Source organism: Ambystoma mexicanum, chromosome 3p (assembly GCF_040938575.1).
Source record: "Ambystoma mexicanum isolate Mex_15411 chromosome 3p, UKY_AmexF1_1, whole genome shotgun sequence".
In the NCBI taxonomy this organism is placed as follows: Eukaryota; Metazoa; Chordata; class Amphibia; order Caudata; family Ambystomatidae; genus Ambystoma; species Ambystoma mexicanum.
Window position 1 is genome coordinate 563,429,407 of NC_090925.1, and position 15,221 is coordinate 563,444,627.

Genomic DNA, 15,221 nt, shown 5'->3' on the forward strand with positions numbered 1-15,221 from the left:
CGGCTAGAAGCCTTAAGTTGGGACCAGCTTATATTGAGGATAGGTTAGATTTTGTGCTTGGCAGTTATCTTTACTATACCCAACCGCCATATGAGAAATCCCTGTATACTCAGTTTAGGATGGGAACGTTCCATCTAGCAGCCTTTACTAAATCTTGGGTTCAAGGTGGATCAGGAATATGCCCACTGTGTGGTTTGGGCATGGTAGCGGTTGTCCACTTTCTGCTTATTTGCATTAAATTAAAATACATGAGAATCTGCTACAAGACTCTTTTTAGGATAGCTAAACTTTGATCCACTATCGAAGCTATACAACTTTGTAAAATCATACACTGCGCTCCATATAGCATTTGCAGTAGCCCGCTATGTTCATAGGGCTTGGTTACATAGGTTGAAGTTACCGGATAAGGGCAAGAGCAATGGCAGCCAAGTTAAATTATTTTTATATGGTGATTGTTAGGCAAGATTGTATGCAGTACCTTTTGGGTGCACTACAATAACCTTGACATCTGTGGGATGTATTTACCCATGCATCCGAGCCCTACCTCAAAACTGTGCAGTACTGACATGGAAAACCTCATGATGGCCAGAGCTTCCCAGAAAATGCACAGGGAAATGCATGAAGAATAGGCTGCCACTCATTTTTGCCGATGTTATGGGCACAGAAGGAAACTGCCTAAAACCACCATTGGACTACCCACACAGTAGTCTGAAACCATTGGGAATGGCAATGCTGATTGCCAAATGCAACCTAGAATTGTTGGGAATTCATTTTCTTAAATCCCAAAAATGGGTGCAGTACCAGTACTCACCACTATCCAAAAGCCGGCAGTTTAAAACCACCCTGTGTTTCTCTGAAGGCAGGCTCAAACTGTCTATTTTAAACATTGCAACACATCTAAAAACTCACTGGACACCAGCAGACATTTGGTAGAATGGAGTGTTGTGTGCCTACAAAATCTGGGAAATGAAGAGCCCAAAACAATGCTTATAACAAAACTGCTATGGAGTCAGCAGTTTAAGTTGCACTGGATTTAAAGACACTAAAATCGAAAATGTTTAGATTAAATGAGTGAGCTATGTTTGGTGTCACATGCCTTTGTAACTGTTTAAATGTCATAGTTTTAAACTTAGAATCAGCCTTCTAGCTGCATATGTAAAAATGTTTAGTTTTATTTGAATGCAGGAACTGGGGAACAAAAAGTGACATTTTATCTGAAACTTGGCTTAAGGAACTGAATTCTGCCTGGCAACTACCCCCATCAGGAGTGAAACTTGAGTCACCACTGTGTTCCCAGGCCAACCTTCCTTTTGCTGCCCACACTAAGGATATGCCATCTATCTGATAATTGAATTACCTGTGCTCTGCAGGAGAGTGAACAAAGCCCTCTTCACTCAGGCAAAGGTTTTTATTACCGCAGTCGTAAAATGTAGCTTCCTCTTGGCAGGAGCTGGGAGGGGCACTGCCTGTGAGAGCAAGCTGGCTTGGCAGAACTGGAAAAAACCAGAAATTCAACCTTTTGCTGAGGGTAAACCACACCCCTTTGGAGCCAGAACATAACTTTAAAAAGATGAATAACTCATAGAGCGGACATGTGAAAATTTTATAAATGATACCATAATTCTTGTGATTTTTCTGCCCACATTTTAAGAGGTTTTTCGACCCGGTGGCATGTTCAGGGGGGTTTTAGCGGAAAAGTGGATATTACTCTAAATGTATGCATGTTAAAAATCTGAAACTTCATCAGTTAATGTCCCTACTCCCTGCACACATGTATGTAAAGTTGGGTCAATGTCAGAAATTGAAAAATCAGTTAAAAAGTCAATAATGTGCCATTTCTGAATGCAAGCTCTTAGAAACAGCAGATTTGGACAGAGACATGGCTAAATTCAGCCACACCATGTATATGTAATTTCAAACAACTGTGTAACTCTGAAATATGTCTTTTATTATCAAATATAGAATGTGTGCAATCTGACAGAGGAGTGTCCTATCTGCAAGCCATAAAATGACATCCCTCTGACTCACAGTTCATTCACCAATCAAATGAGAAATGGAAGTTTGACCAATTAGAAGCTGAGAGAGAGGTAGGGTCAGTGATGCTAGAACACACCCACATTCTAAACACATAAAAGCAGACAGACAGGACAGATAGGGACCTTCAAATTCCATCTGCAGCGGGACGCTCTGCCGGAAAAATCCATACTTTACCTCCATCAAACCTCCAGAGAGCCAAACTAGAGACTTCAATCTATCCAGAACTAGAGACCCAGACCAGAGAACCAGAGAGAGCTGACCCAGATCACTGTGAAGTGCAGAGACCAGAGGCGAATTTAAAACCCTGACCAGATCCGTGATGAGGCCCATTTCACTCAAGAATATAGTGCGAGTACCTAGAAAACTGTGCAGAACCAATCTCCTAGTTAAAATAATATAATTCAATCTAGCTTAATCTAAGTAGAACTGTCTCCTAACTGTCACCTGTCATTTGTAAAGCTGCACTTGTCTTTTTGAACTTTAAAATTTCAAATCTGAAAAACGACCTTTATTTAATCGCTCATATCTCCGTAACCGTTTGTGCTAGAGACTTGCAGTAACTTCTATTTGGAAGCTGAGATCCTAGGCTTTCCTAGGACCCCAAAACGATAGAGATAGTCCTTGTGGTTCCTCTGTAATAGCGCTCGGCGCATCCGCGAATTTTACCGCGATTTGCAAATTTCTTCACATGTAAAAACTGCTGCTGCTTGCCTTCCATTTGCCAGAAATTCGTTTAACCTGCTAACTATCCCTGCCTCATTGCTAGTGTGAGCCTGGACTAATATTAACTAGATACCACTCACCCTGAACCTCTGAAAGGGAATTAAAAAGCATTTCCAGCATATTTCTCATCCATTGCTAGCACATATCAAAGCATTTGGGCCTGTGTTTTCAAAACTCCTATCTGTTTTCTGTAAGCTTGCTGGGATTGAACTGAATCACATTTGATTGCATTTCTGAGAACTGTGTGTTTTCCTTCCATTTCCTTGCCTTGCATCAAGGGGGGGAGGGGATTGCCAGAGAAAAGTGATTACATTGTTTTGTTGAAATCATATTGAGTATTTCTATACTGCATTTCATTCATTCAACCTTGCATCCATTTGAACTCTATAAAGCATTTTGTACCACCTTCTTCTTTTGTTCCTATTCACCTGTGTGCTACCTTATCCATTTCATGTCAACCCCTTATTGATTAGAGAAGCGTGTTAGTGCCAGATTCTCCGTTGTTAATCTTTATCATATCAGATTAAGTGTGCCATTCAATTATTAATTTATTATAAAGTGTGAGATATATATATATTTTAAATTATCAAATAAACCTTTTAAACTTGCAAAACAGAACTACTTCTTGGCTCAGCGGGGTCAGGGGGATTCCAAGAGAGGGGTGTTATATAGGGGTAGTCATCCAGAACGCATGAACTGGACCTAAAGATATATCAATAAGGGTTTTCATTCAGTATTATAGGCTAGGCGTTGACTTAGCTGTAGTGTTGAATTGAATCCTCTTACACATCCTGGCAATAGGAGCCCAACCTTTGTTATAAGTCTGAACTACACAGGTTGGTGGTGTGGCTGATCAGGCAGGCTCATCTCAAGAGGGATCAATGTGAGCAGTAATGTGACAGTTTCACAGTACAGTTTTTCAAATAAACAATTACACTCAAGGTTTCTTGATAAAACAATTTATTTTACAGTCAGTTATATAAGGCTTCTTCAGAAGGGAGCAATATAAAATACACTTCAAAAAACACATTTTCTGTAAATCAGATGATCCCATTGGGGATGGCGCACACACACACACACACACACACACACACACACACACACACACACACACACACACACACACACACACACACACACGTGACTTAAATAGCTATGACACTTTGGACATTGATTTATCACGGGTACATTTAGAGCAATACTGAGTTTGGTGTAAAAGATAGAATAGAGGAATAAAACAAAGGTTAACAAATAATTAATAAACAGGTAAGTACTTTTAAGAACCTTCCAAAGCAGAGTAAATTAACCCTTGCCTGGGGGAAAGGCCAAAGCACAAAGTCAGAGGTAAGAAGAGTCACTTAGGGAGCCAGGACAGCCAATGTCAATGAGACAATATTCTTTGTATGTAGGTAAAAAGTCTTGCAAAGTTTTTAAAAATGTTCGTAGAAAATAGAACACTTGAATGGCCACAAGCTGGGAGGCTTGTGAGTGGCAACACTTTAGCAACTCTGCAAAGTAACCAAGACAGGTCTCAACTGAGAGCAAGTAAGGCTACGCAACAAGAGGTACGTTCCTAGACTTTACAGTACCTCTGGTTAGAAGAAATTGTTCCAGCTGGCATCGGTTCCTGTACAGCTCTGCAGATCCTGTTGTTCCTGAGGCTCAGTCATGGGGACAGGAGGGAGGACGTCTGGGGACTCCTGCTCTGCAATGGGAAGGTCAGCGGCAGCAATGGGCAAATTTCAAATCAGCGGTCCTTCAGTGTTTCAGCTCCTCGCATCTGACAGCAAATAGCAACACTGCGGTTCTCGGATACCACTTCCGACTTTCACGCATCTGGGGTCCAGCACTCTGTTGAGGTGGCTAAGGCTTGGTCAGTCCTGCATCAGAGATGTCCGGAGGATCTTCCTAGCGCTCAGGTCCAGCTTAAAAGCAACGCACACAAACCGGTGTTCTTCTCTCTGGCACTTCGGTTCGAGCAGCAGTGGAAATACAAGCAGCTTTGAGAGGATGACCTGGCGGGCTTACTTTGGAGTGGATTGCTCCCACCAACTTAAATGGAGAAGTCGTCCTTGCAGGGCTTCTCTAGTTGAGTCGAATTCGGAGCTTCAGAAGAGCAGCAGGACTTCACCAGGCAAACCAACGGTCCAGGAGTTGCAGCAGGCATCTCTTCCAAGTTCTTGTTCGGATTCCTTCGTCTAGTGGTCGACTGCCGTTCAAGCCAAAAAGCCTTGCATTTATGCAGGTTTCTCCCATTCATTCCAGCCTAGCTGTCAATCACAGCAGGGTGGCTGTCTTTGCCAGACAGCCAGCCGGCCAATCCCCTTTGGGTGCATTCCTATAACCAAGGGGATTAAGCACAGGGAGTTTCGGGCACCTCCCTCACTTCCTGCCCTTGCCACACATACTGGAGCCACAGGCGCGCTTCACTCGTGAATCCCGCCAAAGAAAACGAACAAAGGGTCCAAACTTGGTTTGGCGCGCAGAGTAAATCTCAAGGACCTTTCCAACAATAAATGGCGAAATAAGACGACCAGGGCCATTTTGACAAAATGGGCACCCATGCGTGCCTTACTTTGGCTGTGAACGCAGCCTGCGGTAAAAACCCACCATGGTAGTAAAAAGTAAACCACTGCCACCAGCCATTATTTGTCGAAAGGGTAACAAAATGTTACATAAAAAACTAGACAAAGGGGATACTAAGTAACCCCTCCAGCACCTTATGGTAAGATAGTGTGTGCTGGGTCTATTAAGTTACACATTGTAAGTAAAGTCTATTTCACTTCACTGCTCTTGGAAACAGTAGTTTCATCAAGAGAAGGTATTTAAACCTTTGGAGGAATCCAAGACTTCCCTGTGCGACACAATGGTAAAGAGGATGCCTATGGAGTTTGTCAGACTCCAAAGTCAAAAGAAACAGAGAATAAATCACATTAAGATTACACGAGAGATAAAAAGTCCTAAAGTCCAGCAAAAAGAGATGGGGGTCCCTAAGGTATAAGGGAATTAACACATTTTTGAGAATTCTCCCCAACAGGAATTATACTTTGACCCATTGGCAGGTTTCAATTTTAATTCTGAGACAATGAGGATGCGAGTATACCTCATCTTTTTATGGTTTTTATAGGAATTCACAGAATGTTTTAAGTTTGTAATATGCGTGATGGTATTATTTAATCATTATGTTTTATATGTATGTTTTTATTGTACTTTATGGTTTTATACCGAATAAAGTATTACAAAAAATGCATTGTGCGCTTACATATTCAATCAGAATTAGCATGTGTTCTCCATCACTGAAAGGCTAGCCCAAAGGACTAGGAAGATGAACTACAGCCCCCTTATGGTCTTAAAGCAGTCACACCAAAAGTACATCAAATGGTTTGACATCTTTGTTAAAGGGGAAATATATTCCCATCGATCCACATCAGCTCACCATTGGCAGGAAGCACATTGCCCTCTCTGCACTATGCCAGGAGTAAAGGGCATGCAGAACTAGAGCTCTGCATGGATGGAAACATTGCATCTTGCATGAAGGTTATGATGAAGAAATGAGTTTAAAGTGGACAGTACTTCAACTTTTGAATTACTCCATGATGATCTTGGCCATGTACACTCCACTCATACAAGAAGTGACCACTATTTTTCTTTACTATATCAAGTAGGGTCTTGCTTTGATACTAGTCTCGTCTCTCAAAGGGAAAATAATGCCCTATTGCCAGAAATAACTTACCGGCTGCCAGTAGCTTTGGCAAGAAAGGCAAGTTAACACTAGAAAGGGAGGCAAAACTCCCAGAAGAAAATACTGCCCAAGGAAAACCCTCTGTTCGATGAAACATACAAACTGCGGAGAGCACCTGATGTGAAATTACGATCATCAGATGAAGACCATTGCCAGCTAGGACAGCTCAACAGCAGGAGTGAGAAAGACAAACAGGGAAAACAAGGGTTGGGCAAGATTTTATGCAGTATCCTGTGTGAGACTGCACCAGCCTTGTCCTCTTGCCAATAGTTAACCCAACCTTTGGTATAAGCATGTACTGCACAATTTGGTAGAGTGACTGAGCAGCCAGGCTTGTCCCAAGAGGGGTCAATGTGAGCTGTAGGGTTGTTACACCGAGTTTCACAGTGACAATTATTCAAATAAACACTTCCACACAAGGTTTCTTGATTAAACAATTATTTATTTAAGTCAGTTGAATAAGATTCTTTAGAAGTGAGCAAATCTATTTAACACAGAAATAAACTTCAAAATACACAGTTTCTTTAAATCAGTAGATACCCATTTGAGATGGCACACAGACAATTCCGACCCCCTGAGGTGATTTAAATAACTAGGAAACTGTGGACATTGATATATCACTACCACAAGTAGAGCAATACTGAGTGGAGTGTCAAAAGATATGACGAGGGAATAAAACAATGGTTAAATATTCTTAAGCAGGTAAGTAGTTTTGAAACCACCAATGCAGAATAAATTAACCCTTTCCCAGCCCCACAAGTTATAGAATGTGTGAATCTTGTTGAGGGATAGTTAAAGCACAAATTAAGAGGATAAGAAGAGTATTTCAGGGAGCCAGGACAGCTAATGTGTCATGACCCTTGCCCCTGGCCCTCACTGGCAAGTCAGCCTTCCAGTTAGGGCCAGGTAAAAGGCCTTAAAACCTCATCCAAGCCTCTCGGAGTCAGTCCTGGCGCCTTTGGCGCCAGGCTCATAACCATCATGAAGACCAACATTAGAATGGGACTATTTACTTGGGACTATTTAACTTGGTGGGGTTCAGCCAACATGGAGGCACACATGGAACTGAGCTATGCGGTCTAGTCTTTTGGGTGTGGCAGGCCTGGGACTACTTTACCTGGACTACTTTGGGTGTGGCAGGCCTGGGACTATTTTACCTGGACTACTTTACCTGAGAATATTTAAACCGCACCCAAAACAGCAGAACATGCTTTGCGTTATTCTGCTGTGGGCAGCGTAACACTCAACGTGTCCAGTTCTTTGATGCCAGCTTACCTGAAACCAAGGACCTACAGAGAGAGAAAGAACACTACGAAACTTACCTGGAACAGTATCCTGTTTTCAATCCATCGCCGACTTCATTTCCACTCACCCGAAGATACGAACGCCATCATCCGGCACCGCACACATCCTGGAATACCATAACCTGGAAAGAGGAGAAAGAAAGACAGAATTATTAAGCGTTTACTCACGTTTCCTCCCGAATGAACAAAGCCACACAATTCTTACCTGGGTAGTCATCTCCTGGTCAGTATAATTGCTGGAACATTACAGCGCTCGGCGAGGAACATCGCAACCTGCAAGGAGAGAAAAGGCACAGGTTAGCAATATAAAAGGCGAAACAGCACCGCGCATCACTCACCGGACAGCATCGCACACACCGCGCTTTCGCCTATCGGCCCATGTTCATCTCCAAACTGCATGACAACACCAAAATACCTTTCCATACCTAAAAGGAAAGAAGCAAGACATTATTATTCGAACCGAACTAAGAGGAACATAAGAACTGCATATAAAGACTAAAGCAGCAAACCTACGGAGTCACAGCAGGCCTGGATTCCCACAGGGGGGCTTGCACCAGTGAAGTAACTTGGTCACTGCTCACCCCCCACATCTACGCACCCTTCCACGAGAAGCAGGACGGAGAATCCACCTTTCACAATATTAAGGTGAGGAGAGGGCCCAAGGAGGAGGAAGGAGTTGATGCCAAGGGAGGTGGGAAAACAAATAATCTGTTATTGAATCCAGCTCTCCTATATTGCAGATCCATCTTTAAACAGAGGCTTTACCAAGGGACCGGGAGAGGGTTCGAGAGTGCAAATCATCCAACCAGGGCTGGGTGGCGTCCCCGTGGATACCAGGTGAGCGTAACAATGTTAGTTGAGCAAAAGTCTAGGTGAGTTGAAGCACTTCTTGCAGTCAAGTAATAAGTCTTACACAAGAAGTCTTTGTAGAAAATGAAATTACTGTAGGGTCACAAGATGGGAGGCTTGTAAGGGGCAAAGCTGCAAGCAACTCTGCAGAAGTAACCTAGACAAGCCTCAACTGAGAACTAGCAAGGCTACAGAACAAGAGGTAAGTCTCCTTAGTTTTACAGTACCTTTCGTTTGAAGACATTGGCTCCAACTGGCTTTTGTTCCTGTGTAAGTCTGCAGATCCTGTGTGCCTGGGCCTCAGTCATGGGGATAAGAGAGAGGACGTCTGGGGACTCCTGCCCTACGAATTGAAGGTCGGCGGCCGCAATGGGCAAACTTCAGATCAGCTGCACTTTGCGGTTTCAGTTCCTTGCGATTCGCGCATATAGCAACACAGCGGTTCTCGGATACCTTAATGGACTTTCCTCACATCTGGGGTCCAGCACTCTGTTGAGGTGAAGCAGGGTTAGTCAGTCCTGCTTCATGGTAGTCCTGAGGATCTTCCTGTAGCTCGGGTCCATCTTAAAAACGAGACACTGGGTTATGGTGTTCCTCTCCCTGGCAATCAGTTCCTGCAGCAGTGTTAGACAAGATTGTATGCAGTACCCTTTGGACGCATTCCAAAAACCCTGACCTCCAGGATATAGGAACCCAACCTTTGGTAGACGTCTGTACTACACAGGTTGGTAGCGTGTTGAGCAGCCAGGCTGATCTCAAGAGGGGTCAATGTGAGCTGTAGGGGAGTTACACAGAGATTCACAGTGACAAGTATTCAAATAAACACTTCACACAAGGTTTCTATATTAAACAATTATTAATTTATTTAACAGTCAGTTAGAGTAAGCCTTCTTCAGAAGGAAGCAAGTCAGTTAACCCCTTCCTGAAAGGAAGATACAGCACATAAGCAGAGGAGAAAAGTGTCATTCAGGGAGCCAGGCCAGCCAATGTTAAGTTAGCGAAAGTCAAGGTGAACTGAAGCACTTCTTGAAGGTAAGTAGAAAGTCTTGCACAATGTTTTACAAGTCTTGGTTGCATAGAAGAAATCACAGTAGGGCCCCAAGCCGATTAGGTAAAGAATCTACAGGTGCAACCAAGACAAACCTCCAACGAGGACAAGTGAGGTTACACAACAAGAGATTCTCTTAGACTGTACAGTACCTTTAGGTTGAAGAAAAGTGCAGCAGATGGCTTAAGTTCCTGTGCAGCTCTGCAGATCCTGGTGTTCCTAGGCCTCAATCATGGGGACAACAGGGTGGACTCCAGCACCGCAATGGGACGGTCACAAATCGAAACCGGCAATCTTCAAACAAGTGGCACTTCGGTGTTTCAGCTCCTCGCGTCTACCGCAAATAGCAACACTGCAGTTCCTGGCTGTCGAGATGGGCTTTCCTTGCATCTGGGGTCCAGCACTCTGTTGAGGTGGCTCAGGCTCGGTCAGTCCTCCTTCCTAGGAGTACGGAGGATCTTCCTGGAGCTCTTAGCCAGCTTAAAAGCAACACACACAACCTGGTGTACCTCTCCCTGGCTAATCAGTTCGAGCAGCGACTGCAGTGGAAATTCAACCAGCTCAGAGAGGCTGTCCAGGTGGCTTACTCTGGAGGTGATTGGTTCCACCAACTCAAAGGGAGAAGTCGTCCTTGCAGGGCTTCTCTAGTCATTCCAGCCTAGTTGTCAGTCACCCAGCAGAGTGGCTGTCCTTGCCGGACAGCAAGCCATCCAATCGCGTAAGAGTGCATTCCTGTCTCCTAGGAGACTAAGCACATGGAGTTTCGGGCACCTCTCTCGCTCCCTACCCCCGCCAGACAACCTGGCGCCAAAGGTGGACTTCACTCGTGAATCCTGCCAAATACAAAATCAACAAAAGGTAACAAACCTGGCTTGGCGCGTGTTAGGGAGGATTCTCAGAAATGTGCCAATTCCCATCCCCTTAGAGACCCCAAGCAACTTGGCTGGATTTTGAGGACTTGATTTCTTTTTTTTTTTTAACTTTACCTGGAAACAGTGTGAGCATTTTTCCCCACTCATGTATTTTGATGTGTGTTTTACATTTATGTTCTCCGATTATGGGGTTTTAGATAACTCCATAGGCATCATCTTGTCGTGTGTTACACAGCACTCTCAGTGCAGTGGCACAGGGATGTCTTTTAGACTTCCCAAAGGTTTAAAAATATTCTCTGGGATAAACTACTGTTTCCCAGAGAATGGTAAGTGAAATTGACTTTACTAGTCTTTTCCAAATTCACAGACCCAGCACACGCCATCTCTTCCAATGGAGTGCTGGAGGGGTTACATAGTATCCCGTGTCCAAATACTCAGCGGTCAAATGCTACTCTTTCATATCGAAAAGGCTGGTGGCAGTGGTTTTACAACAAACTACCATGAGTTTTCCCGACCGCGAACACCAGTAGCTAAAAATCACAGGAGCCATGTTTTTCAAGATGGCACTTTAAACCCCTATGTTTAAACGGGTCCTGGTGGTCTTTTTTTGTCATTTCTTTTCGGAAAGGTCCTTCTAATGTTGGTCTCTGCGTCAAACCAGGTTTGGTCCCTTTGTTCGTGTGCCTTTGGCAGGCTTCGGGACTGAAGTCCGACCCGTGGCATCCGAGTGTCTGGGGTGGGCAGGAAGTGAGGGAGGTGCCCGAAACTCCCTGTGCTTAGTCTCCTAGGAGACCCAAATGCACGCTGTGGTGATTGGCCGGCTGACTGTCCAGCAAGGACAGCCACTCTGCTGGGTGACTGACAGCTAGGCTGGAATGAATGGGAGAAAATGGTTTAAAAGGCGAGTCTCATGGACTGGAAGGCAGAGTCGACCACTGGAACGAAAGAACCGAAGACGAGCTGGCTCGTGCAACTCCTGGACCGTTGGTTTGTCCGGTGAAGCCCTGGTGCAGGTCCGAATTACCAAACTCCATTCAACAGAGAGGCTCTCTCAAGGACGGCTTCTTCCTTTGAGTTGGTGGGACCAATCAACTCATAAGACACCTGGATACCATTCTCAAGGCTGGTTAGGTTTAACCAGGGAGAGGGACACCAGTTCGTATTCTTGAATCTACAGCTACTGGAACCTAAGCGACTCCATTTTGTTTGCTTTCTTCAACGATCCCATGCAGTGCAGGAGTCCCCCGACGTTCTCCCTCTTGTCCCCACGACTAAGGCTCAGGAAAAGCGAGATCTGCAGGCACGACTTCAGCAACATTTGTTTTCTTCATACACAAGGTACTGTGCTAACCCGATTGAGAGAATGCCACTCGGAGAAAGTTTGTGAAACTTTCCCAACTTGCAGGCCTAATCAGCTTGTGACCCCCACAAATGATTCTTTTTTGCCTAAACTACTTCTGAGAACTTTTGCAAAGACGTTTTACCAGAACTGCTCTTTCCTGTCCAGAACACTAGCCCATTGACTTTGGCCTAGCCTTTTGACTTGAAGTGAACTATTCTGGTGAACTGAAACTATTTGCAATGCCTAGAAAATATATATGATCTATTCTGCTTCCTTTTGTCCTTTTTGCTCACTGCTAAGTAACTGAACTGCCATTTGCTCCTTTTCGGGGGAGCTCAAACTGTCTCAAAATATTAGAGTTTTGTATTGAAGTGTATTGGTCTATAATATTAAGTTGTCTTCTATTGAAATGTTTTAGAAATGATTGTGTAAATAAATTAATATGTTTTTTTACCAAGACACCTTGAGTATAAGTGTCTACTTGAACCACTGTGATTGAAAGTCCTCTGTGTAACTACTTGTACTGCTCACATTCACTCTTGAGATATGCTCAGCTAGCTACCAACAAACTGTGTGATAGACTTATACCAAAGGTTGGTCTTGCTTACACCTGTAGTCCTAACTGTGTGTGGTGGTCCCAGAGGGTACTGCATGCTATTCTGCCTAACAGCATGCATAGTAAGTCTCAAGCAGGACCTTTCCACAAAGAAATGGCGAAAAATGAAGACCGAGGCCATTTTGACAAACGTTGCACCCTTGGGTGCTTTCCTGCAGTTGCGAACGCAGACCACAGTATAAGCACACCAAAAGTAAACTACTGCTACCAGCCATTCATCCAGGAAAGGGTAACAAAATGGTTACATGAGAGGCTAGACAAAAGAGATTCTAAGTAACCCCTTCAGCACCCTATTGTAAGATAGTGTGTGCTTGGTCTAGAACGTTTCAATGTAAGTGAAGTCAATTTTACTCCACTGTTCTTGGAAACAGTAGTTTATCCCAGAGAAGTTATTTAAATCTTGGGAAATCTGAAAGACTTCCCTGTGCCCCTGCACTGAAGGTGCAAGAAGATTATGCCTATGGACTTTGATAGACTCCAGAACCAAAAATAACAGTTCAAAAACACATTAAAATACGAGAGTGGGAAAAAGGGTCTCACTCTCTCCAGGTTAAAAAATACAAGTCCTCAAAATCCAGCAAAGTTGCTGGGGCTCTCTAACGTAGAGAGGAATTAGCACATTTCTGAGAATTCTCTCTAACAAGCAGCAATGGAAGTACAGCCAGCTCCGAGAGGATGTCCAGACGAGTTCACTTTGGGGTTGATTGGTCCCACCAACCCAAGGGGAGAAGTCGTCCGCTGCACGGCTTCTCTAGTCGAAGCGAATTCGGAGCTTTATCGCTGCAGCAGGGCTTCACCGGGCAAACCAATGGTCCAGGAGTTGCAGCAGGCGTCCTCTTCAAGTTCTTCTTCAGTTCCTTCGTCCAGTGGTCGATTCTGCCTTCCAAGCCAAGAGACTTGCCTTTTATTCAGTTCTCTCCCATTCATCCCAGCCTAGCTGTCAGTCACCAAGCAGCGTGGCTGTCCTTGCCAGACAGTCAGCCGGCCAATCGCCACATTTGGGTCTCCTAGGAGACTACGCATAGGGAGTTTCAGGCACCTCCCTCACTTCCTGCCTACCCCAAACACCAGGGAGCCATTCACTCGTGAATCCTGCCAAAGGCAAAACGAACAATGGGAACAAACCCGATTTTGCACGCAGAGTAAATCTCAAGAAGGACCTTTCCACAAAGAAATGGCGAAAAAAGAAGACGGGCCATTTTGATAAAAATGGCACCCTTGGGTGCTTTACTGCAGCTGCGAACGCAGCCCGCGATAAATGTATACCATGTAGTTAAAACTAAACTACTGCCACCAGCCATTCAGTGAGGAAAGGGTAACATAAAAATTGTTACATGAGAAGCTAGACAAAGGGGATACTAGGTAACCCCTCCAGCACGCTAGTGTAAGATAGTGTGTGCTGGGTCTAGAAAGTATACAAGTAAGTAAAGTCAAGTTCACTTTACTGCTCTGGGAAACAGTGGTTTATCCCACAGAAGGTATTCAAACCTTTGGGAAATCTGAAAGACTTCCCTGTGTCACTGCACTGAAAGTGCTGTGTGACACCATGTAAAAGATGATGCCTATGGAGTTTGTCAGACTCCATAACCAAAAGAAACAGTATAAAATCACATTAAAATACATGAGAGAGTGGGAAAAAGGGTCTCACTCTATCCAGGTTGAAAAAAATCCAAGTCCTCAAAACCCAGCAAAGTTGCTGGGGGTCTCGAAGGTGGACGGAATTAGCACATTTCTGAGAATTCTCCCTAACACTCTGCAATATTTGTGCATGCTGTAGAGTATTGAGTTCTACTCCATTTCACAGTTAGTGGAGGCACATTTCACCTCCACTGTTGTCTCACTGTTTACAGTTCATGAGGATGGACCGATATGGCACATATTACTGGGATAATAAACATGACATTTAAGCTTTGACAGAAGTACATCCTACAGAATGCTACAATGTCCTATTTAAATGCAAAATATATTTCTATCAAAGTTGTTGAAAGAATTCCTTTTCTTTGTCCAGAATACCAAAACTGCAACAGTACATCCTTCCGCCGCTTCCAATACAACGCTCGGTAAAGCGCAACCAAAGGTGGGGCTATGATTCTTGTAATCGACAACCACACACAAGAAAACCCCTTATCCTCTTGAACTAACTCATCTTTCCTCCACTTCACTCGCCATACAAAAACTCAAATTAGCCACTCTCACACAGAGTTCAAAAAGAACCTCTCCCCAGATTCCGACTATCAATCTGTACCTTCAAAACAAACCTCCATACCCAGATGCATGCCCACGGTATAAGCATAAGGTATCCCCTCTGGACAAAAAGCCCTTCTACAAAGGGGTAAAAATGTCAAGCTCCCAGCTACTAACCAACCATAAAACGTCACTCCAATTCCATATATACACAAAGCACACTATTTCTAACTTGCCAATAGTAAATTATCACTTGCCACTGGATAGTGGCAAGGGCAAACTGAGCCCTGTTCCAACATATCACAGCTAGAAAGCTTTCATGCATGCACACCTCTGAGTGCTTCCGACCTGCAACCTCAACATAAAACACTGCAATCTTGCTTGCCCTCTCAACTCATCAAACCCACCTGGTGCCATTCATATCCTCCAGAACACCTGGAAACAATACAAACGGCAGCAAAGTGTGGTAAAAACTGTGACTTGAAGAAAAGACATTTTTGAAAG

General features: G+C 44.0%; 1 protein-coding gene across 6 annotated transcripts in view; it reads right to left on the reverse strand.

The window, feature by feature from the left end:
- NCOA3 (nuclear receptor coactivator 3) overlaps positions 1–15,221 on the reverse strand; it is a 1,125,593-nt gene that overhangs the window by 53,723 nt on the left and 1,056,649 nt on the right. The gene's annotated exons all lie outside the window — the stretch shown is intronic.